This window comes from Salvelinus fontinalis, unplaced genomic scaffold (genome assembly GCF_029448725.1).
Source record: "Salvelinus fontinalis isolate EN_2023a unplaced genomic scaffold, ASM2944872v1 scaffold_0018, whole genome shotgun sequence".
Lineage (NCBI taxonomy): Eukaryota > Metazoa > Chordata > Actinopteri > Salmoniformes > Salmonidae > Salvelinus > Salvelinus fontinalis.
This window is the reverse complement of record NW_026600227.1, coordinates 701,727-725,474: the sequence shown is the minus strand read 5'-3', so window position 1 is coordinate 725,474 and position 23,748 is coordinate 701,727.

Below are 23,748 nucleotides of genomic sequence, written 5' to 3'. Positions count from 1 at the left end.
GTAGTGTGTATTAACATGTTGTAGTGTGTATTAACATGTTGTAGTGTGTATTAACATGTTGTAGTGTGTATTAACATGTTGTAGTGTGTATTAACATGTTGTAGTGTGTATTAACATGTTGTAGTGTGTATTAACATGTTGTAGTGTGTATTAACATGTTGTAGTGTGTATTAACATGTTGTAGTGTGTATTAACATGTTGTAGTGTGTATTAACATGTTGTAGTGTGTATTAACATGTTGTAGTGTGTATTAACATGTTGTAGTGTGTAACATGTTGTAGTGTGTAACATGTTGTAGTGTGTATTAACATGTTGTAGTGTGTATTAACATGTTGTAGTGTGTATTAACATGTTGTAGTGTGTATTAACATGTTGTAGTGTGTATTAACATGTTGTAGTGTGTATTAACATGTTGTAGTGTGTATTAACATGTTGTAGTGTGTATTAACATGTTGTAGTGTGTATTAACATGTTGTAGTGTGTATTAACATGTTGTAGTGTGTAACATGTTGTAGTGTGTATTAACATGTTGTAGTGTGTATTAACATGTTGTAGTGTGTATTAACATGTTGTAGTGTGTATTAACATGTTGTAGTGTGTATTAACATGTTGTAGTGTGTATTAACATGTTGTAGTGTGTATTAACATGTTGTAGTGTGTATTAACATGTTGTAGTGTGTATTAACATGTTGTAGTGTGTATTAACATGTTGTAGTGTGTATTAACATGTTGTAGTGTGTATTAACATGTTGTAGTGTGTATTAACATGTTGTAGTGTGTATTAACATGTTGTAGTGTGTATTAACATGTTGTAGTGTGTATTAACATGTTGTAGTGTGTATTAACATGTTGTAGTGTGTATTAACATGTTGTAGTGTGTATTAACATGTTGTAGTGTGTAACATGTTGTAGTGTGTATTAACATGTTGTAGTGTGTATTAACATGTTGTAGTGTGTAACATGTTGTAGTGTGTATTAACATGTTGTAGTGTGTATTAACATGTTGTAGTGTGTATTAACATGTTGTAGTGTGTAACATGTTGTAGTGTGTAACATGTTGTAGTGTGTATTAACATGTTGTAGTGTGTATTAACATGTTGTAGTGTGTATTAACATGTTGTAGTGTGTATTAACATGTTGTAGTGTGTATTAACATGTTGTAGTGTGTATTAACATGTTGTAGTGTGTAACATGTTGTAGTGTGTATTAACATGTTGTAGTGTGTATTAACATGTTGTAGTGTGTATTAACATGTTGTAGTGTGTATTAACATGTTGTAGTGTGTATTAACATGTTGTAGTGTGTATTAACATGTTGTAGTGTGTATTAACATGTTGTAGTGTGTAACATGTTGTAGTGTGTATTAACATGTTGTAGTGTGTATTAACATGTTGTAGTGTGTATTATGTTGTAGTGTGTATTATGTTGTAGTGTGTATTAACATGGTGTAGTGTGTATTAACATGTTGTAGTGTGTATTAACATGTTGTAGTGTGTATTAACATGTTGTAGTGTGTATTAACATGTTGTAGTGTGTATTAACATGTTGTAGTGTGTAACATGTTGTAGTGTGTAACATGTTGTAGTGTGTATTAACATGTTGTAGTGTGTATTAACATGTTGTAGTGTGTATTAACATGTTGTAGTGTGTATTAACATGTTGTAGTGTGTATTAACATGTTGTAGTGTGTATTAACATGTTGTAGTGTGTATTAACATGTTGTAGTGTGTATTAACATGTTGTAGTGTGTATTAACATGTTGTAGTGTGTATTAACATGTTGTAGTGTGTATTAACATGTTGTAGTGTGTATTAACATGTTGTAGTGTGTATTAACATGTTGTAGTGTGTATTAACATGTTGTAGTGTGTATTAACATGTTGTAGTGTGTATTAACATGTTGTAGTGTGTATTAACATGTTGTAGTGTGTATTAACATGTTGTAGTGTGTATTAACATGTTGTAGTGTGTATTAACATGTTGTAGTGTGTATTAACATGTTGTAGTGTGTATTAACATGTTGTAGTGTGTATTAACATGTTGTAGTGTGTATTAACATGTTGTAGTGTGTATTAACATGTTGTAGTGTGTATTAACATGTTGTAGTGTGTATTAACATGTTGTAGTGTGTATTAACATGTTGTAGTGTGTATTAACATGTTGTAGTGTGTATTATGTTGTAGTGTGTATTAACATGTTGTAGTGTGTATTAACATGTTGTAGTGTGTATTAACATGTTGTAGTGTGTATTAACATGTTGTAGTGTGTATTAACATGTTGTAGTGTGTATTAACATGTTGTAGTGTGTATTAACATGTTGTAGTGTGTATTAACATGTTGTAGTGTGTATTAACATGTTGTAGTGTGTATTAACATGTTGTAGTGTGTATTAACATGTTGTAGTGTGTAACATGTTGTAGTGTGTATTAACATGTTGTAGTGTGTATTAACATGTTGTAGTGTGTATTAACATGTTGTAGTGTGTATTAACATGTTGTAGTGTGTATTAACATGTTGTAGTGTGTATTAACATGTTGTAGTGTGTATTAACATGTTGTAGTGTGTATTAACATGTTGTAGTGTGTATTAACATGTTGTAGTGTGTATTAACATGTTGTAGTGTGTATTAACATGTTGTAGTGTGTATTAACATGTTGTAGTGTGTATTAACATGTTGTAGTGTGTATTAACATGTTGTAGTGTGTATTAACATGTTGTAGTGTGTATTAACATGTTGTAGTGTGTATAACATGTTGTAGTGTGTATTAACATGTTGTAGTGTGTATTAACATGTTGTAGTGTGTATTAACATGTTGTAGTGTGTATTAACATGTTGTAGTGTGTATTAACATGTTGTAGTGTGTATTAACATGTTGTAGTGTGTATTAACATGTTGTAGTGTGTATTAACATGTTGTAGTGTGTATTAACATGTTGTAGTGTGTATTAACATGTTGTAGTGTGTATTAACATGTTGTAGTGTGTATTAACATGTTGTAGTGTGTAACATGTTGTAGTGTGTATTAACATGTTGTAGTGTGTATTAACATGTTGTAGTGTGTATTAACATGTTGTAGTGTGTATTAACATGTTGTAGTGTGTATTAACATGTTGTAGTGTGTATTAACATGTTGTAGTGTGTATTAACATGTTGTAGTGTGTATTAACATGTTGTAGTGTGTATTAACATGTTGTAGTGTGTATTAACATGTTGTAGTGTGTATTAACATGTTGTAGTGTGTATTATGTTGTAGTGTGTATTAACATGTTGTAGTGTGTATTAACATGTTGTAGTGTGTATTAACATGTTGTAGTGTGTATTAACATGTTGTAGTGTGTATTAACATGTTGTAGTGTGTATTAACATGTTGTAGTGTGTATTAACATGTTGTAGTGTGTAACATGTTGTAGTGTGTATTAACATGTTGTAGTGTGTATTAACATGTTGTAGTGTGTATTAACATGTTGTAGTGTGTAACATGTTGTAGTGTGTATTAACATGTTGTAGTGTGTATTAACATGTTGTAGTGTGTATTAACATGTTGTAGTGTGTATTAACATGTTGTAGTGTGTATTAACATGTTGTAGTGTGTATTAACATGTTGTAGTGTGTATTAACATGTTGTAGTGTGTATTAACATGTTGTAGTGTGTATTATGTTGTAGTGTGTATTAACATGGTGTAGTGTGTATTAACATGTTGTAGTGTGTATTAACATGTTGTAGTGTGTAACATGTTGTAGTGTGTATTATGTTGTAGTGTGTATTAACATGTTGTAGTGTGTATTAACATGTTGTAGTGTGTATTAACATGTTGTAGTGTGTATTAACATGTTGTAGTGTGTATTAACATGGTGTAGTGTGTATTATGTTGTAGTGTGTAACATGTTGTAGTGTGTATTAACATGTTGTAGTGTGTATTAACATGTTGTAGTGTGTATTAACATGTTGTAGTGTGTATTAACATGTTGTAGTGTGTAACATGTTGTAGTGTGTATTAACATGTTGTAGTGTGTATTAACATGTTGTAGTGTGTATTAACATGTTGTAGTGTGTATTAACATGTTGTAGTGTGTAACATGTTGTAGTGTGTATTAACATGTTGTAGTGTGTATTAACATGTTGTAGTGTGTATTAACATGTTGTAGTGTGTATTAACATGTTGTAGTGTGTATTAACATGTTGTAGTGTGTATTAACATGTTGTAGTGTGTATTATGTTGTAGTGTGTATTAACATGTTGTAGTGTGTATTAACATGTTGTAGTGTGTATTAACATGTTGTAGTGTGTATTAACATGTTGTAGTGTGTATTAACATGTTGTAGTGTGTAACATGTTGTAGTGTGTATTAACATGTTGTAGTGTGTATTAACATGTTGTAGTGTGTAACATGTTGTAGTGTGTATTAACATGTTGTAGTGTGTATTAACATGTTGTAGTGTGTATTAACATGTTGTAGTGTGTAACATGTTGTAGTGTGTATTAACATGTTGTAGTGTGTATTAACATGTTGTAGTGTGTAACATGTTGTAGTGTGTATTAACATGTTGTAGTGTGTATTAACATGTTGTAGTGTGTATTAACATGTTGTAGTGTGTATTAACATGTTGTAGTGTGTATTAACATGTTGTAGTGTGTATTAACATGTTGTAGTGTGTATTAACATGTTGTAGTGTGTATTAACATGTTGTAGTGTGTATTAACATGTTGTAGTGTGTATTAACATGTTGTAGTGTGTATTAACATGTTGTAGTGTGTATTAACATGTTGTAGTGTGTATTAACATGTTGTAGTGTGTATTAACATGTTGTAGTGTGTATTAACATGTTGTAGTGTGTATTAACATGTCGTAGTGTGTATTAACATGTTGTAGTGTGTATTAACATGTTGTAGTGTGTATTAACATGTTGTAGTGTGTATTAACATGTCGTAGTGTGTATTAACATGTCGTAGTGTGTATTAACATGTCGTAGTGTGTATTAACATGTCGTAGTGTGTATTAACATGTCGTAGTGTGTATTAACATGTCGTAGTGTGTATTAACATGTCGTAGTGTGTATTAACATGTCGTAGTGTGTATTAACATGTTGTAGTGTGTATTAACATGTTGTAGTGTGTATTAACATGTTGTAGTGTGTATTAACATGTTGTAGTGTGTATTAACATGTTGTAGTGTGTATTAACATGTTGTAGTGTGTATTAACATGTTGTAGTGTGTATTAACATGTTGTAGTGTGTATTAACATGTTGTAGTGTGTATTAACATGTTGTAGTGTGTATTAACATGTTGTAGTGTGTATTAACATGTTGTAGTGTGTAACATGTTGTAGTGTGTATTAACATGTTGTAGTGTGTATTAACATGTTGTAGTGTGTATTAACATGTTGTAGTGTGTAACATGTTGTAGTGTGTATTAACATGTTGTAGTGTGTATTAACATGTTGTAGTGTGTATTAACATGTTGTAGTGTGTATTAACATGTTGTAGTGTGTATTAACATGTTGTAGTGTGTATTAACATGTTGTAGTGTGTATTAACATGTTGTAGTGTGTATTAACATGTTGTAGTGTGTATTAACATGTTGTAGTGTGTATTAACATGTTGTAGTGTGTATTAACATGTTGTAGTGTGTATTAACATGTTGTAGTGTGTATTAACATGTTGTAGTGTGTATTAACATGTTGTAGTGTGTATTAACATGTTGTAGTGTGTATTAACATGTTGTAGTGTGTATTAACATGTTGTAGTGTGTATTAACATGTTGTAGTGTGTATTAACATGTTGTAGTGTGTATTAACATGTTGTAGTGTGTATTAACATGTTGTAGTGTGTATTAACATGTTGTAGTGTGTATTAACATGTTGTAGTGTGTATTAACATGTTGTAGTGTGTATTAACATGTTGTAGTGTGTATTAACATGTTGTAGTGTGTAACATGTTGTAGTGTGTATTAACATGTTGTAGTGTGTATTAACATGTTGTAGTGTGTATTAACATGTTGTAGTGTGTATTAACATGTTGTAGTGTGTATTAACATGTTGTAGTGTGTATTAACATGTTGTAGTGTGTATTAACATGTTGTAGTGTGTAACATGTTGTAGTGTGTATTAACATGTTGTAGTGTGTATTAACATGTTGTAGTGTGTATTAACATGTTGTAGTGTGTATTAACATGTTGTAGTGTGTAACATGTTGTAGTGTGTATTAACATGTTGTAGTGTGTATTAACATGTTGTAGTGTGTATTAACATGTTGTAGTGTGTATTAACATGTTGTAGTGTGTATTAACATGTTGTAGTGTGTATTAACATGTTGTAGTGTGTATTAACATGTTGTAGTGTGTATTAACATGTTGTAGTGTGTATTAACATGTTGTAGTGTGTATTAACATGTTGTAGTGTGTATTAACATGTTGTAGTGTGTATTAACATGTTGTAGTGTGTATTAACATGTTGTAGTGTGTATTAACATGTTGTAGTGTGTATTAACATGTTGTAGTGTGTATTAACATGTTGTAGTGTGTATTAACATGTTGTAGTGTGTATTAACATGTTGTAGTGTGTATTAACATGTTGTAGTGTGTATTAACATGTTGTAGTGTGTATTAACATGTTGTAGTGTGTATTAACATGTTGTAGTGTGTATTAACATGTTGTAGTGTGTATTAACATGTTGTAGTGTGTATTAACATGTTGTAGTGTGTATTAACATGTTGTAGTGTGTATTAACATGTTGTAGTGTGTATTAACATGTTGTAGTGTGTATTAACATGTTGTAGTGTGTATTAACATGTTGTAGTGTGTATTAACATGTTGTAGTGTGTATTAACATGTTGTAGTGTGTATTAACATGTTGTAGTGTGTATTAACATGTTGTAGTGTGTATTAACATGTTGTAGTGTGTATTAACATGTTGTAGTGTGTATTAACATGTTGTAGTGTGTATTAACATGTTGTAGTGTGTATTAACATGTTGTAGTGTGTATTAACATGTTGTAGTGTGTATTAACATGTTGTAGTGTGTATTAACATGTTGTAGTGTGTATTAACATGTTGTAGTGTGTATTAACATGTTGTAGTGTGTATTAACATGTTGTAGTGTGTATTAACATGTTGTAGTGTGTATTAACATGTTGTAGTGTGTAACATGTTGTAGTGTGTATTAACATGTTGTAGTGTGTATTAACATGTTGTAGTGTGTATTAACATGTTGTAGTGTGTATTAACATGTTGTAGTGTGTATTAACATGTTGTAGTGTGTAACATGTTGTAGTGTGTATTAACATGTTGTAGTGTGTATTAACATGTTGTAGTGTGTATTAACATGTTGTAGTGTGTATTAACATGTTGTAGTGTGTATTAACATGTTGTAGTGTGTATTAACATGTTGTAGTGTGTATTAACATGTTGTAGTGTGTATAACATGTTGTAGTGTGTATTAACATGTTGTAGTGTGTATTAACATGTTGTAGTGTGTATTAACATGTTGTAGTGTGTATTAACATGTTGTAGTGTGTATTAACATGTTGTAGTGTGTATTAACATGTTGTAGTGTGTATTAACATGTTGTAGTGTGTATTAACATGTTGTAGTGTGTATTAACATGTTGTAGTGTGTATTAACATGTTGTAGTGTTTAACATGTTGTAGTGTGTATTAACATGTTGTAGTGTGTATTAACATGTTGTAGTGTGTAACATGTTGTAGTGTGTATTAACATGTTGTAGTGTGTATTAACATGTTGTAGTGTGTATTAACATGTTGTAGTGTGTATTAACATGTTGTAGTGTGTATTAACATGTTGTAGTGTGTATTAACATGTTGTAGTGTGTATTAACATGTTGTAGTGTGTATTAACATGTTGTAGTGTGTATTAACATGTTGTAGTGTGTATTAACATGTTGTAGTGTGTATTAACATGTTGTAGTGTGTATTAACATGTTGTAGTGTGTATTAACATGTTGTAGTGTGTATTAACATGTTGTAGTGTGTATTAACATGTTGTAGTGTGTATTAACATGTTGTAGTGTGTATTAACATGTTGTAGTGTGTATTAACATGTTGTAGTGTGTATTAACATGTTGTAGTGTGTATTAACATGTTGTAGTGTGTATTAACATGTTGTAGTGTGTATTAACATGTTGTAGTGTGTATTAACATGTTGTAGTGTGTATTAACATGTTGTAGTGTGTATTAACATGTTGTAGTGTGTATAACTGTTGTAGTGTGTATTAACATGTTGTAGTGTGTATTAACATGTTGTAGTGTGTATTAACATGTTGTAGTGTGTATTAACATGTTGTAGTGTGTATTAACATGTTGTAGTGTGTATTAACATGTTGTAGTGTGTATTAACATGTTGTAGTGTGTATTAACATGTTGTAGTGTGTATTAACATGTTGTAGTGTGTATTAACATGTTGTAGTGTGTATTAACATGTTGTAGTGTGTATTAACATGTTGTAGTGTGTATTAACATGTTGTAGTGTGTATTAACATGTTGTAGTGTGTATTAACATGTTGTAGTGTGTATTAACATGTTGTAGTGTGTATTAACATGTTGTAGTGTGTATTAACATGTTGTAGTGTGTATTAACATGTTGTAGTGTGTATTAACATGTTGTAGTGTGTATTAACATGTTGTAGTGTGTATTAACATGTTGTAGTGTGTATTAACATGTTGTAGTGTGTATTAACATGTTGTAGTGTGTAACATGTTGTAGTGTGTATTAACATGTTGTAGTGTGTATTAACATGTTGTAGTGTGTAACATGTTGTAGTGTGTATTAACATGTTGTAGTGTGTATTAACATGTTGTAGTGTGTATACATGTTGTAGTGTGTATTAACATGTTGTAGTGTGTATTAACATGTTGTAGTGTGTATTAACATGTTGTAGTGTGTATTAACATGTTGTAGTGTGTATTAACATGTTGTAGTGTGTATTAACATGTTGTAGTGTGTATTAACATGTTGTAGTGTGTATTAACATGTTGTAGTGTGTATTAACATGTTGTAGTGTGTATTAACATGTTGTAGTGTGTATTAACATGTTGTAGTGTGTATTAACATGTTGTAGTGTGTATTAACATGTTGTAGTGTGTATTAACATGTTGTAGTGTGTATTAACATGTTGTAGTGTGTATTAACATGTTGTAGTGTGTATTAACATGTTGTAGTGTGTATTAACATGTTGTAGTGTGTATTAACATGTTGTAGTGTGTATTAACATGTTGTAGTGTGTATTAACATGTTGTAGTGTGTATTAACATGTTGTAGTGTGTATTAACATGTTGTAGTGTGTATTAACATGTTGTAGTGTGTATTAACATGTTGTAGTGTGTATTAACATGTTGTAGTGTGTATTAACATGTTGTAGTGTGTATTAACATGTTGTAGTGTGTATTAACATGTTGTAGTGTGTATTAACATGTTGTAGTGTGTATTAACATGTTGTAGTGTGTATTAACATGTTGTAGTGTGTATTAACATGTTGTAGTGTGTATTAACATGTTGTAGTGTGTATTAACATGTTGTAGTGTGTATTAACATGTTGTAGTGTGTATTAACATGTTGTAGTGTGTATTAACATGTTGTAGTGTGTATTAACATGTTGTAGTGTGTATTAACATGTTGTAGTGTGTATTAACATGTTGTAGTGTGTATTAACATGTTGTAGTGTGTATTAACATGTTGTAGTGTGTATTAACATGTTGTAGTGTGTATTAACATGTTGTAGTGTGTATTAACATGTTGTAGTGTGTATTAACATGTTGTAGTGTGTATTAACATGTTGTAGTGTGTATTAACATGTTGTAGTGTGTATTAACATGTTGTAGTGTGTATAACATGTTGTAGTGTGTATTAACATGTTGTAGTGTGTATTAACATGTTGTAGTGTGTATTAACATGTTGTAGTGTGTATTAACATGTTGTAGTGTGTATTAACATGTTGTAGTGTGTATTAACATGTTGTAGTGTGTATAACATGTTGTAGTGTGTATTAACATGTTGTAGTGTGTATTAACATGTTGTAGTGTGTATTAACATGTTGTAGTGTGTATTAACATGTTGTAGTGTGTATTAACATGTTGTAGTGTGTATTAACATGTTGTAGTGTGTATTAACATGTTGTAGTGTGTATTAACATGTTGTAGTGTGTATTAACATGTTGTAGTGTGTATTAACATGTTGTAGTGTGTATTAACATGTTGTAGTGTGTATTAACATGTTGTAGTGTGTATTAACATGTTGTAGTGTGTAACATGTTGTAGTGTGTATTAACATGTTGTAGTGTGTATTAACATGTTGTAGTGTGTATTAACATGTTGTAGTGTGTATTAACATGTTGTAGTGTGTAACATGTTGTAGTGTGTATTAACATGTTGTAGTGTGTATTAACATGTTGTAGTGTGTATTAACATGTTGTAGTGTGTATTAACATGTTGTAGTGTGTATTAACATGTTGTAGTGTGTATTAACATGTTGTAGTGTGTATTAACATGTTGTAGTGTGTATTAACATGTTGTAGTGTGTATTAACATGTTGTAGTGTGTATTAACATGTTGTAGTGTGTATTAACATGTTGTAGTGTGTATTAACATGTTGTAGTGTGTATTAACATGTTGTAGTGTGTATTAACATGTTGTAGTGTGTATTAACATGTTGTAGTGTGTATTAACATGTTGTAGTGTGTATTAACATGTTGTAGTGTGTATTAACATGTTGTAGTGTGTATTAACATGTTGTAGTGTGTATTAACATGTTGTAGTGTGTATTAACATGTTGTAGTGTGTATTAACATGTTGTAGTGTGTATTAACATGTTGTAGTGTGTATTAACATGTTGTAGTGTGTATTAACATGTTGTAGTGTGTATTAACATGTTGTAGTGTGTATTAACATGTTGTAGTGTGTATTAACATGTTGTAGTGTGTATTAACATGTTGTAGTGTGTATTAACATGTTGTAGTGTGTATTAACATGTTGTAGTGTGTATTAACATGTTGTAGTGTGTATTAACATGTTGTAGTGTGTATAACATGTTGTAGTGTGTATTAACATGTTGTAGTGTGTATTAACATGTTGTAGTGTGTATTAACATGTTGTAGTGTGTATTAACATGTTGTAGTGTGTATTAACATGTTGTAGTGTGTATTAACATGTTGTAGTGTGTATTAACATGTTGTAGTGTGTATTAACATGTTGTAGTGTGTATTAACATGTTGTAGTGTGTATTAACATGTTGTAGTGTGTATTAACATGTTGTAGTGTGTATTAACATGTTGTAGTGTGTATAACATGTTGTAGTGTGTATTAACATGTTGTAGTGTGTATTAACATGTTGTAGTGTGTATTAACATGTTGTAGTGTGTAACATGTTGTAGTGTGTATTAACATGTTGTAGTGTGTATTAACATGTTGTAGTGTGTATTAACATGTTGTAGTGTGTATTAACATGTTGTAGTGTGTATTAACATGTTGTAGTGTGTAACATGTTGTAGTGTGTATTAACATGTTGTAGTGTGTATTAACATGTTGTAGTGTGTATTAACATGTTGTAGTGTGTATTAACATGTTGTAGTGTGTATTAACATGTTGTAGTGTGTATTAACATGTTGTAGTGTGTATTAACATGTTGTAGTGTGTATTAACATGTTGTAGTGTGTATTAACATGTTGTAGTGTGTATTAACATGTTGTAGTGTGTATTAACATGTTGTAGTGTGTATTAACATGTTGTAGTGTGTATTAACATGTTGTAGTGTGTATTAACATGTTGTAGTGTGTATTAACATGTTGTAGTGTGTATAACATGTTGTAGTGTGTATTAACATGTTGTAGTGTGTATTAACATGTTGTAGTGTGTATTAACATGTTGTAGTGTGTATTAACATGTTGTAGTGTGTATTAACATGTTGTAGTGTGTATTAACATGTTGTAGTGTGTATTAACATGTTGTAGTGTGTATTAACATGTTGTAGTGTGTATTAACATGTTGTAGTGTGTATTAACATGTTGTAGTGTGTATTAACATGTTGTAGTGTGTATTAACATGTTGTAGTGTGTATTAACATGTTGTAGTGTGTATTAACATGTTGTAGTGTGTATTAACATGTTGTAGTGTGTATTAACATGTTGTAGTGTGTATTAACATGTTGTAGTGTGTATTAACATGTTGTAGTGTGTATTAACATGTTGTAGTGTGTATTAACATGTTGTAGTGTGTATTAACATGTTGTAGTGTGTATTAACATGTTGTAGTGTGTATTAACATGTTGTAGTGTGTATTAACATGTTGTAGTGTGTATTAACATGTTGTAGTGTGTATTAACATGTTGTAGTGTGTATTAACATGTTGTAGTGTGTATTAACATGTTGTAGTGTGTATTAACATGTTGTAGTGTGTATTAACATGTTGTAGTGTGTATTAACATGTTGTAGTGTGTATTAACATGTTGTAGTGTGTATTAACATGTTGTAGTGTGTATTAACATGTTGTAGTGTGTATTAACATGTTGTAGTGTGTATTAACATGTTGTAGTGTGTATTAACATGTTGTAGTGTGTATTAACATGTTGTAGTGTGTATTAACATGTTGTAGTGTGTATTAACATGTTGTAGTGTGTATTAACATGTTGTAGTGTGTATTAACATGTTGTAGTGTGTATTAACATGTTGTAGTGTGTATTAACATGTTGTAGTGTGTATTAACATGTTGTAGTGTGTATTAACATGTTGTAGTGTGTATTAACATGTTGTAGTGTGTATTAACATGTTGTAGTGTGTATTAACATGTTGTAGTGTGTATTAACATGTTGTAGTGTGTATTAACATGTTGTAGTGTGTATTAACATGTTGTAGTGTGTATTAACATGTTGTAGTGTGTATTAACATGTTGTAGTGTGTATTAACATGTTGTAGTGTGTATTAACATGTTGTAGTGTGTAACATGTTGTAGTGTGTAACATGTTGTAGTGTGTATTAACATGTTGTAGTGTGTATTAACATGTTGTAGTGTGTAACATGTTGTAGTGTGTATTAACATGTTGTAGTGTGTAGTGTTGTAGTGTGTATTAACATGTTGTAGTGTGTATTAACATGTTGTAGTGTGTATTAACATGTTGTAGTGTGTATTAACATGTTGTAGTGTGTATTAACATGTTGTAGTGTGTATTAACATGTTGTAGTGTGTATTAACATGTTGTAGTGTGTATTAACATGTTGTAGTGTGTATTAACATGTTGTAGTGTGTATTAACATGTTGTAGTGTGTATTAACATGTTGTAGTGTGTATTAACATGTTGTAGTGTGTATTAACATGTTGTAGTGTGTATTAACATGTTGTAGTGTGTATTAACATGTTGTAGTGTGTATTAACATGTTGTAGTGTGTATTAACATGTTGTAGTGTGTATTAACATGTTGTAGTGTGTATTAACATGTTGTAGTGTGTATTAACATGTTGTAGTGTGTATTAACATGTTGTAGTGTGTATTAACATGTTGTAGTGTGTATTAACATGTTGTAGTGTGTATTAACATGTTGTAGTGTGTATTAACATGTTGTAGTGTGTATTAACATGTTGTAGTGTGTATTAACATGTTGTAGTGTGTATTAACATGTTGTAGTGTGTATTAACATGTTGTAGTGTGTATTAACATGTTGTAGTGTGTATTAACATGTTGTAGTGTGTATTAACATGTTGTAGTGTGTATTAACATGTTGTAGTGTGTATTAACATGTTGTAGTGTGTATTAACATGTTGTAGTGTGTATTAACATGTTGTAGTGTGTATTAACATGTTGTAGTGTGTATTAACATGTTGTAGTGTGTAACATGTTGTAGTGTGTATTAACATGTTGTAGTGTGTATTAACATGTTGTAGTGTGTATTAACATGTTGTAGTGTGTATTAACATGTTGTAGTGTGTATTAACATGTTGTAGTGTGTATTAACATGTTGTAGTGTGTATTAACATGTTGTAGTGTGTATTAACATGTTGTAGTGTGTATTAACATGTTGTAGTGTGTATTAACATGTTGTAGTGTGTATTAACATGTTGTAGTGTGTATTAACATGTTGTAGTGTGTATTAACATGTTGTAGTGTGTATTAACATGTTGTAGTGTGTATTAACATGTTGTAGTGTGTATTAACATGTTGTAGTGTGTATTAACATGTTGTAGTGTGTATTAACATGTTGTAGTGTGTATTAACATGTTGTAGTGTGTATTAACATGTTGTAGTGTGTATTAACATGTTGTAGTGTGTATTAACATGTTGTAGTGTGTAACATGTTGTAGTGTGTATTAACATGTTGTAGTGTGTATTAACATGTTGTAGTGTGTATTAACATGTTGTAGTGTGTATTAACATGTTGTAGTGTGTATTAACATGTTGTAGTGTGTATTAACATGTTGTAGTGTGTATTAACATGTTGTAGTGTGTATTAACATGTTGTAGTGTGTATTAACATGTTGTAGTGTGTATTAACATGTTGTAGTGTGTATTAACATGTTGTAGTGTGTATTAACATGTTGTAGTGTGTATTAACATGTTGTAGTGTGTATTAACATGTTGTAGTGTGTATTAACATGTTGTAGTGTGTATTAACATGTTGTAGTGTGTATTAACATGTTGTAGTGTGTATTAACATGTTGTAGTGTGTATTAACATGTTGTAGTGTGTATTAACATGTTGTAGTGTGTATTAACATGTTGTAGTGTGTATTAACATGTTGTAGTGTGTATTAACATGTTGTAGTGTGTATTAACATGTTGTAGTGTGTATTAACATGTTGTAGTGTGTAACATGTTGTAGTGTGTATTAACATGTTGTAGTGTGTATTAACATGTTGTAGTGTGTATTAACATGTTGTAGTGTGTATTAACATGTTGTAGTGTGTATTAACATGTTGTAGTGTGTATTAACATGTTGTAGTGTGTAACATGTTGTAGTGTGTATTAACATGTTGTAGTGTGTATTAACATGTTGTAGTGTGTATTAACATGTTGTAGTGTGTATTAACATGTTGTAGTGTGTATTAACATGTTGTAGTGTGTATTAACATGTTGTAGTGTGTATTAACATGTTGTAGTGTGTATTAACATGTTGTAGTGTGTATTAACATGTTGTAGTGTGTATTAACATGTTGTAGTGTGTATTAACATGTTGTAGTGTGTATTAACATGTTGTAGTGTGTATTAACATGTTGTAGTGTGTATTAACATGTTGTAGTGTGTATTAACATGTTGTAGTGTGTATTAACATGTTGTAGTGTGTATTAACATGTTGTAGTGTGTATTAACATGTTGTAGTGTGTATTAACATGTTGTAGTGTGTATTAACATGTTGTAGTGTGTATTAACATGTTGTAGTGTGTAACATGTTGTAGTGTGTATTAACATGTTGTAGTGTGTATTAACATGTTGTAGTGTGTATTAACATGTTGTAGTGTGTATTAACATGTTGTAGTGTGTATTAACATGTTGTAGTGTGTATTAACATGTTGTAGTGTGTATTAACATGTTGTAGTGTGTAACATGTTGTAGTGTGTATTAACATGCTGTAGTGTGTAACATGTTGTAGTGTGTAACATGTTGTAGTGTGTATTAACATGTTGTAGTGTGTATTAACATGTTGTAGTGTGTATTAACATGTTGTAGTGTGTAACATGTTGTAGTGTGTAACATGTTGTAGTGTGTATTAACATGTTGTAGTGTGTATTAACATGTTGTAGTGTGTATTAACATGTTGTAGTGTGTATTAACATGTTGTAGTGTGTATTAACATGTTGTAGTGTGTATTAACATGTTGTAGTGTGTATTAACATGTTGTAGTGTGTATTAACATGTTGTAGTGTGTATTAACATGTTGTAGTGTGTATTAACATGTTGTAGTGTGTATTAACATGTTGTAGTGTGTAACATGGTGTAGTGTGTATTAACATGTTGTAGTGTGTATTAACATGTTGTAGTGTGTATTAACATGTTGTAGTGTGTATTAACATGTTGTAGTGTGTATTAACATGTTGTAGTGTGTAACATGTTGTAGTGTGTATTAACATGTTGTAGTGTGTATTAACATGTTGTAGTGTGTATTAACATGTTGTAGTGTGTATTAACATGTTGTAGTGTGTATTAACATGTTGTAGTGTGTAACATGTTGTAGTGTGTATTAACATGTTGTAGTGTGTATTAACATGTTGTAGTGTGTATTAACATGTTGTAGTGTGTATTAACATGTTGTAGTGTGTATTAACATGTTGTAGTGTGTATTAACATGTTGTAGTGTGTATTAACATGTTGTAGTGTGTAACATGTTGTAGTGTGTATTAACATGTTGTAGTGTGTATTAACATGTTGTAGTGTGTATTAACATGTTGTAGTGTGTATTAACATGTTGTAGTGTGTATTAACATGTTGTAGTGTGTATTAACATGTTGTAGTGTGTATTAACATGTTGTAGTGTGTATTAACATGTTGTAGTGTGTATTAACATGTTGTAGTGTGTATTAACATGTTGTAGTGTGTATTAACATGTTGTAGTGTGTATTAACATGTTGTAGTGTGTATAACATGTTGTAGTGTGTATTAACATGTTGTAGTGTGTATTAACATGTTGTAGTGTGTAACATGTTGTAGTGTGTATTAACATGTTGTAGTGTGTAACATGTTGTAGTGTGTATTAACATGTTGTAGTGTGTATTAACATGTTGTAGTGTGTATTAACATGTTGTAGTGTGTATTAACATGTTGTAGTGTGTATTAACATGTTGTAGTGTGTATAACATGTTGTAGTGTGTATTAACATGTTGTAGTGTGTAACATGTTGTAGTGTGTATTAACATGTTGTAGTGTGTATTAACATGTTGTAGTGTGTATTAACATGTTGTAGTGTGTATTAACATGTTGTAGTGTGTATTAACATGTTGTAGTGTGTATTAACATGTTGTAGTGTGTATTAACATGTTGTAGTGTGTATTAACATGTTGTAGTGTGTATTAACATGTTGTAGTGTGTATTAACATGTTGTAGTGTGTATTAACATGTTGTAGTGTGTATTAACATGTTGTAGTGTGTATTAACATGTTGTAGTGTGTATTAACATGTTGTAGTGTGTATTAACATGTTGTAGTGTGTATTAACATGTTGTAGTGTGTATTAACATGTTGTAGTGTGTATTAACATGTTGTAGTGTGTATTAACATGTTGTAGTGTGTATTAACATGTTGTAGTGTGTATTAACATGTTGTAGTGTGTATTAACATGTTGTAGTGTGTATTAACATGTTGTAGTGTGTATTAACATGTTGTAGTGTGTATTAACATGTTGTAGTGTGTATTAACATGTTGTAGTGTGTATTAACATGTTGTAGTGTGTAACATGTTGTAGTGTGTATTAACATGTTGTAGTGTGTAGTAACATGTTGTAGTGTGTATTAACATGTTGTAGTGTGTATTAACATGTTGTAGTGTGTATTAACATGTTGTAGTGTGTAACATGTTGTAGTGTGTATTAACATGTTGTAGTGTGTAACATGTTGTAGTGTGTATTAACATGTTGTAGTGTGTATTAACATGTTGTAGTGTGTATTAACATGTTGTAGTGTGTATTAACATGTTGTAGTGTGTATTAACATGTTGTAGTGTGTATTAACATGTTGTAGTGTGTATTAACATGTTGTAGTGTGTAACATGTTGTAGTGTGTATTAACATGTTGTAGTGTGTATTAACATGTTGTAGTGTGTATTAACATGTTGTAGTGTGTATTAACATGTTGTAGTGTGTATTAACATGTTGTAGTGTGTAACATGTTGTAGTGTGTATTAACATGTTGTAGTGTGTATTAACATGTTGTAGTGTGTATTAACATGTTGTAGTGTGTATTAACATGTTGTAGTGTGTATTAACATGTTGTAGTGTGTATTAACATGTTGTAGTGTGTATTAACATGTTGTAGTGTGTATTAACATGTTGTAGTGTGTATTAACATGTTGTAGTGTGTATTAACATGTTGTAGTGTGTATTAACATGTTGTAGTGTGTATTAACATGTTGTAGTGTGTATTAACATGTTGTAGTGTGTATTAACATGTTGTAGTGTGTATTAACATGTTGTAGTGTGTATTAACATGTTGTAGTGTGTATTAACATGTTGTAGTGTGTAACATGTTGTAGTGTGTATTAACATGTTGTAGTGTGTATTAACATGTTGTAGTGTGTATTAACATGTTGTAGTGTGTATTAACATGTTGTAGTGTGTATTAACATGTTGTAGTGTGTATTAACATGTTGTAGTGTGTATTAACATGTTGTAGTGTGTATTAACATGTTGTAGTGTGTAACATGTTGTAGTGTGTATTAACATGTTGTAGTGTGTAACATGTTGTAGTGTGTATTAACATGTTGTAGTGTGTATTAACATGTTGTAGTGTGTATTAACATGTTGTAGTGTGTATTAACATGTTGTAGTGTGTATTAACATGTTGTAGTGTGTAACATGTTGTAGTGTGTATTAACATGTTGTAGTGTGTATTAACATGTTGTAGTGTGTATTAACATGTTGTAGTGTGTATTAACATGTTGTAGTGTGTATTAACATGTTGTAGTGTGTATTAACATGTTGTAGTGTGTAACATGTTGTAGTGTGTATTAACATGTTGTAGTGTGTATTAACATGTTGTAGTGTGTATTAACATGTTGTAGTGTGTATTATGTTGTAGTGTGTATTATGTTGTAGTGTGTATTAACATGTTGTAGTGTGTAACATGTTGTAGTGTGTATTAACATGTTGTAGTGTGTATTAACATGTTGTAGTGTGTATTAACATGTTGTAGTGTGTAACATGTTGTAGTGTGTAACATGTTGTAGTGTGTATTAACATGTTGTAGTGTGTATTAACATGTTGTAGTGTGTAACATGTTGTAGTGTGTATTAACATGTTGTAGTGTGTATTAACATGTTGCAGTGTGTATTAACATGTTGCAGTGTGTATTAACATGTTGCAGTGTGTATTAACATGTTGTAGTGTGTAACATGTTGTAGTGTGTATTAACATGTTGTAGTGTGTATTAACATGTTGTAGTGTGTATTAACATGTTGTAGTGTGTATTAACATGTTGTAGTGTGTATTAACATGTTGTAGTGTGTATTAACATGTTGTAGTGTGTATTAACATGTTGTAGTGTGTAACATGGTGTAGTGTGTATTAACATGTTGTAGTGTGTATTAACATGTTGTAGTGTGTATTAACATGTTGTAGTGTGTATTAACATGTTGTAGTGTGTATTAACATGTTGTAGTGTGTATTAACATGTTGTAGTGTGTATTAACATGTTGTAGTGTGTAACATGGTGTAGTGTGTATTAACATGTTGTAGTGTGTATTAACATGTTGTAGTGTGTATTAACATGGTGTAGTGTGTATTAACATGTTGTAGTGTGTATTAACATGTTGTAGTGTGTATTAACATGTTGTAGTGTGTATTAACATGTTGTAGTGTGTAACATGGTGTAGTGTGTATTAACATGTTGTAGTGTGTATTAACATGTTGTAGTGTGTAACATGTTGTAGTGCGTGATTGGGACTGTCTGTCTGCGTTTGTGTACTAATAGGAGCATCCTGTCTTTAAAGCCAACGTCAACACAGAGATGACCCTTCTTTAAAACCCAGTCTCAGAGAGAGGTTAGAGTGAACAGCAGAACAGAGAGGGGAGGAATGCTCCTAAAGGGTCCTGAAGGGGCTGCTATAGATAGAGAGGTTAGAGTGAACAGGAGAACAGAGAGGGGAGGAATGCTCCTAAAGGGTCCTGAAGGGGCTGCTATAGATAGAGAGGTTAGAGTGAACAGCAGAACAGAGAGGGGAGGAATGCTCCTAAAGGGTCCTGAAGGGGCTGCTATAGATAGAGAGGTTAGAGTGAACAGGAGAACAGAGAGGGGAGGAATGCTCCTAAAGGGTCCTGAAGGGGCTGCTATAGATAGAGAGGTTAGAGTGAACAGCAGCACAGAGAGGAGGAGGAATGCTCCTAAAGGGTTCTGAAGGGGCTGCTATAGATAGAGAGGTTAGAGTGAACAGCAGAACAGAGAGGGGAGGAATGCTCCTAAAGGGTCCTGAAGGGGCTGCTATAGATAGAGAGGTTAGAGTGAACAGCAGAACAGAGAGGGGAGGAATGCTCCTAACGGGTTCTGAAGGGGCTGCTATAGATAGAGAGGTTAGAGTGAACAGCAGAACAGAGAGGGGAGGAATGCTCCTAAAGGGTCCTGAATGGGCTGCTATAGATAGAGAGGTTAGAGTGAACAGCAGAACAGAGAGGGGAGGAATGCTCCTAAAGGGTTCTGAAGGGGCTGCTATAGATAGAGAGGTTAGAGTGAACAGCAGAACAGAGAGGGGAGGAATGCTCCTAAAGGGTTCTGAAGGGGCTGCTATAGATAGAGAGGTTTGAGTGAACAGCAGAACAGAGAGGGTAGAGGAGGACCAGGGTCAGCGTGTTGCAGTCCAGGCTGACAGGCCTATTGAATGGGAGATAGATTCATCTCTGCTTACTAGTACACAATCTGAAAATTATTTCTCTTTCATACCTGAAGGGGCTGCTAAGCAAATGAATAAGAAGGCCCTGGAACAGAGCCTCGATTTCAGATTTTTCACTTCCTAACAGGAAGTTTGCTGCAAAATGAGTTCTGTTTTACTCACAGATATAATTCAAACGGTTTTAGAAACTTGAGAGTGTTTTCTATCCAATCGTAATATTAATATGCATATTGTACGATCTAGAATAGAGTACGAGGCCGTTTAAATTGGGCACGATTTTTTCCCAAAGTGAAAACAGCGCCCCCTTATCCCAAAGAATTTAAGCACCAGCTGTCAGAGCAGCTTACCGATCACTGTACCTGTACACAGCCCATCTGTAAATAGCACACCCAACTACCTCATCCCCATATTATTATTTACCCTCTTGCTCTTTTACACCCCAGTATGTTTACTTGCACATCATCATCTGCACATCTATCACTCCAGTGTTAATCTGCTAAATTGTAATTATTTAGCCTCTATGGCCTATTAATTGCCTTACCTCCCTACTCTTCTACATTTGCAAACACTGTACATATATTTTTCTATTGTGCTATTGACTGTACGTTTGTTTGTGTATAACTTTGTGTTGTTGTTGTGTGTCGCACTCCTTTGCTTTATCTTGGCCAGGTCACAGGTGTAAATGAGAACTTGCTCTCAACTGGATTACATGGTTAAATAAAGGTGAAATACGTTTTTTTTTTAAATGAAAATATCTGCCTCGGGAAGATAAAGAAGATCCAGGTAGGGGAGTCGGATATCTGGTGAGTTGCCGCCGATCAAATGTTCAAAAGTTATTTTTGGCTAATAGGTAATAATACAAGAAAGATTCTGAGCAAATAATGTAAGAAATAACACAACAACATGTCAAAGTTGACTTGGAGCCGTGTCTGGCGGCGCCATCTTGTTGTCAGGGAAACATGAGAAACAGCTTGATTTACTAGTGACATGGAGCTGACGGTTCTATGTTGCCGTGGTCCATGTTGCCGTGGCCATATATACTGACAGACTGAGGAGGTAGTTATACTGGGGATATACTGTGGACAGACTGAGGAGGTAGTTATACTGGGGAGGGATATACTGTGGACAGACTGAGGGGTTAGTTATACTGGGATATACTGTGGACAGTATAGTATATATCTACTGTGGAGAGACTGAGGGGAGAGTTATACTGGGGATATATTGTGGACAGTATAGTATATATCTACAGTGGAGAGACTGAGGGGAGAGTTATACTGGGATATACTGTGGACAGTATAGTATATATCTACAGTGGAGAGACTGAGGGGAGAGTTATACTGGGATATACTGTGGACAGTATAGTATATATCTACAGTGGAGAGACTGAGGGGAGAGTTATACTGGGGAGATACTGTGGACAGACTGAGGGGGTAGTTATACTGGGATATACTGTGGACAGTATAGTATATATCTACAGTGGAGAGACTGAGGGGAGAGTTATACTGGGGATATACTGTGGACAGTATAGTATATATCTACTGTGGACAGACTGAGGAGGTAGTTATACTGGGATATACTGTCACGATCGTGTGGAGGATTGACGGACCAAAACGCAGCTTTAGGAAAATAAGCCATCTCCTTTTTATTGATGAAGAAGGCAAACGAAACAAACACACTTACGAACTAAACAAAACAAGAAAACGATCGTGAAGCTAAATAACGATGTGCACACACAGGCTACAAACGTATCACATAGACAACTACTCACAACAAATGAAAGCCTATGGCTACCCTAAATAAGGCTCCCAATCAGAGACAACCGAAATCAGCTGTCTCTAATTGGGAACTCATTCAGGTAACCATAGACTCTCCTAGACAACTAAACATACATAGACAACGCTAGACACATGTACTCAACACAAACCCATATACTACACCCAACAACCCCTTTACCATAGAATCACCCAAAACCAACAAAACACAAACATTCCCCATGTCACACCCTGACCTAACTAAAATAATAAAGAAAACAAAGAATACTAAGGCCAGGGCGTGACATAACCCCCCCCTTAAGGTGCGAACTCCGGGCGCACCATTACACAGTCTAGGGGAGGGTCTGGGTGGGCTTCCATCCACGGTGGCGGCTCCGGCTCTGGTTGTGGTCCCCACGTCACCACAGTCCCTAACCGCCTCCTTTGCTTCCTCCAAATGACCCCCCTCCACATTAACCCCACTGCATTAAGGGGCAGTTCCGGACTAAGGGGCAGTACCAGGGTAAGGGGCAGTACCAGGGTCAGGGGCAGCTCCGAACTAAGGGGCAGTACCAGGGTAAGGGACAGCACCAGGATAAGGGGCAGCACCAGGATAAGGGGCAGCTCCGGACTGAGGAACGGCAGCTCCGGACTGAGGGACTGCAGCTCCGGACCGAGGGACGGCCCATGGCTGGCTGACGGATCTGGCTGCTCATGGCTAGCTGACGGATCTGGCTGCTCATGGCTGGCTGACGGATCTGGCTGCTCATGGCTGGCTGACGGATCTGGCTGCTCATGGCTGGCTGACGGATCTGGCTGCTCATGGCTGGCTGACGGATCTGGCTGCTCATGGCTGGCTGACGGATCTGGCTGCTCATGGCTGGCTGACGGATCTGGCTGCTCATGGCTGGCTGACGGATCTGGCTGCTCATGGCTAGCTGACGGATCTGGCTGCTCATGGCTAGCTGACGGATCTGGCTGCTCATGGCTGGCTGACGGATCTGGCTGCTCATGGCTGGCTGACTGATCTGGCTGCTCATGGCTGGCTGGCGGCTCTGGCAGATCCTGTCTGATTGGCGGCTCTGGCAGATCCTGTCTGATTGTCGGGTCTGGCAGATCCTGTCTGATTGGCGGGTCTGGCAGATCCTGTCTGATTGGCGGGTCTGGCAGATCCTGTCTGATTGGCGGGTCTGGCAGATCCTGTCTGATTGGCGGCTCTGGCAGATCCTGTCTGATTGTCGGGTCTGGCAGATCCTGTCTGGTTGGCGTCTCTGGCAGATCCTGTCTGGTTGGCGGCTCTGGCGGATCCTGTCTGGCTGGCGGCTCTAGCGGCTCCTGTCTGGCGGGCGGCTCTAGCGGCTCCTGTCTGGCGGGCGGCTCAGTAGGCTCATGGCAGACGGGCGGCTTTGCAGGCTCATGGCAGACGGGCGGCTTTGCAGGCTCATTGCAGACGGATGGCTCAGATGGCGCTGGGGAGA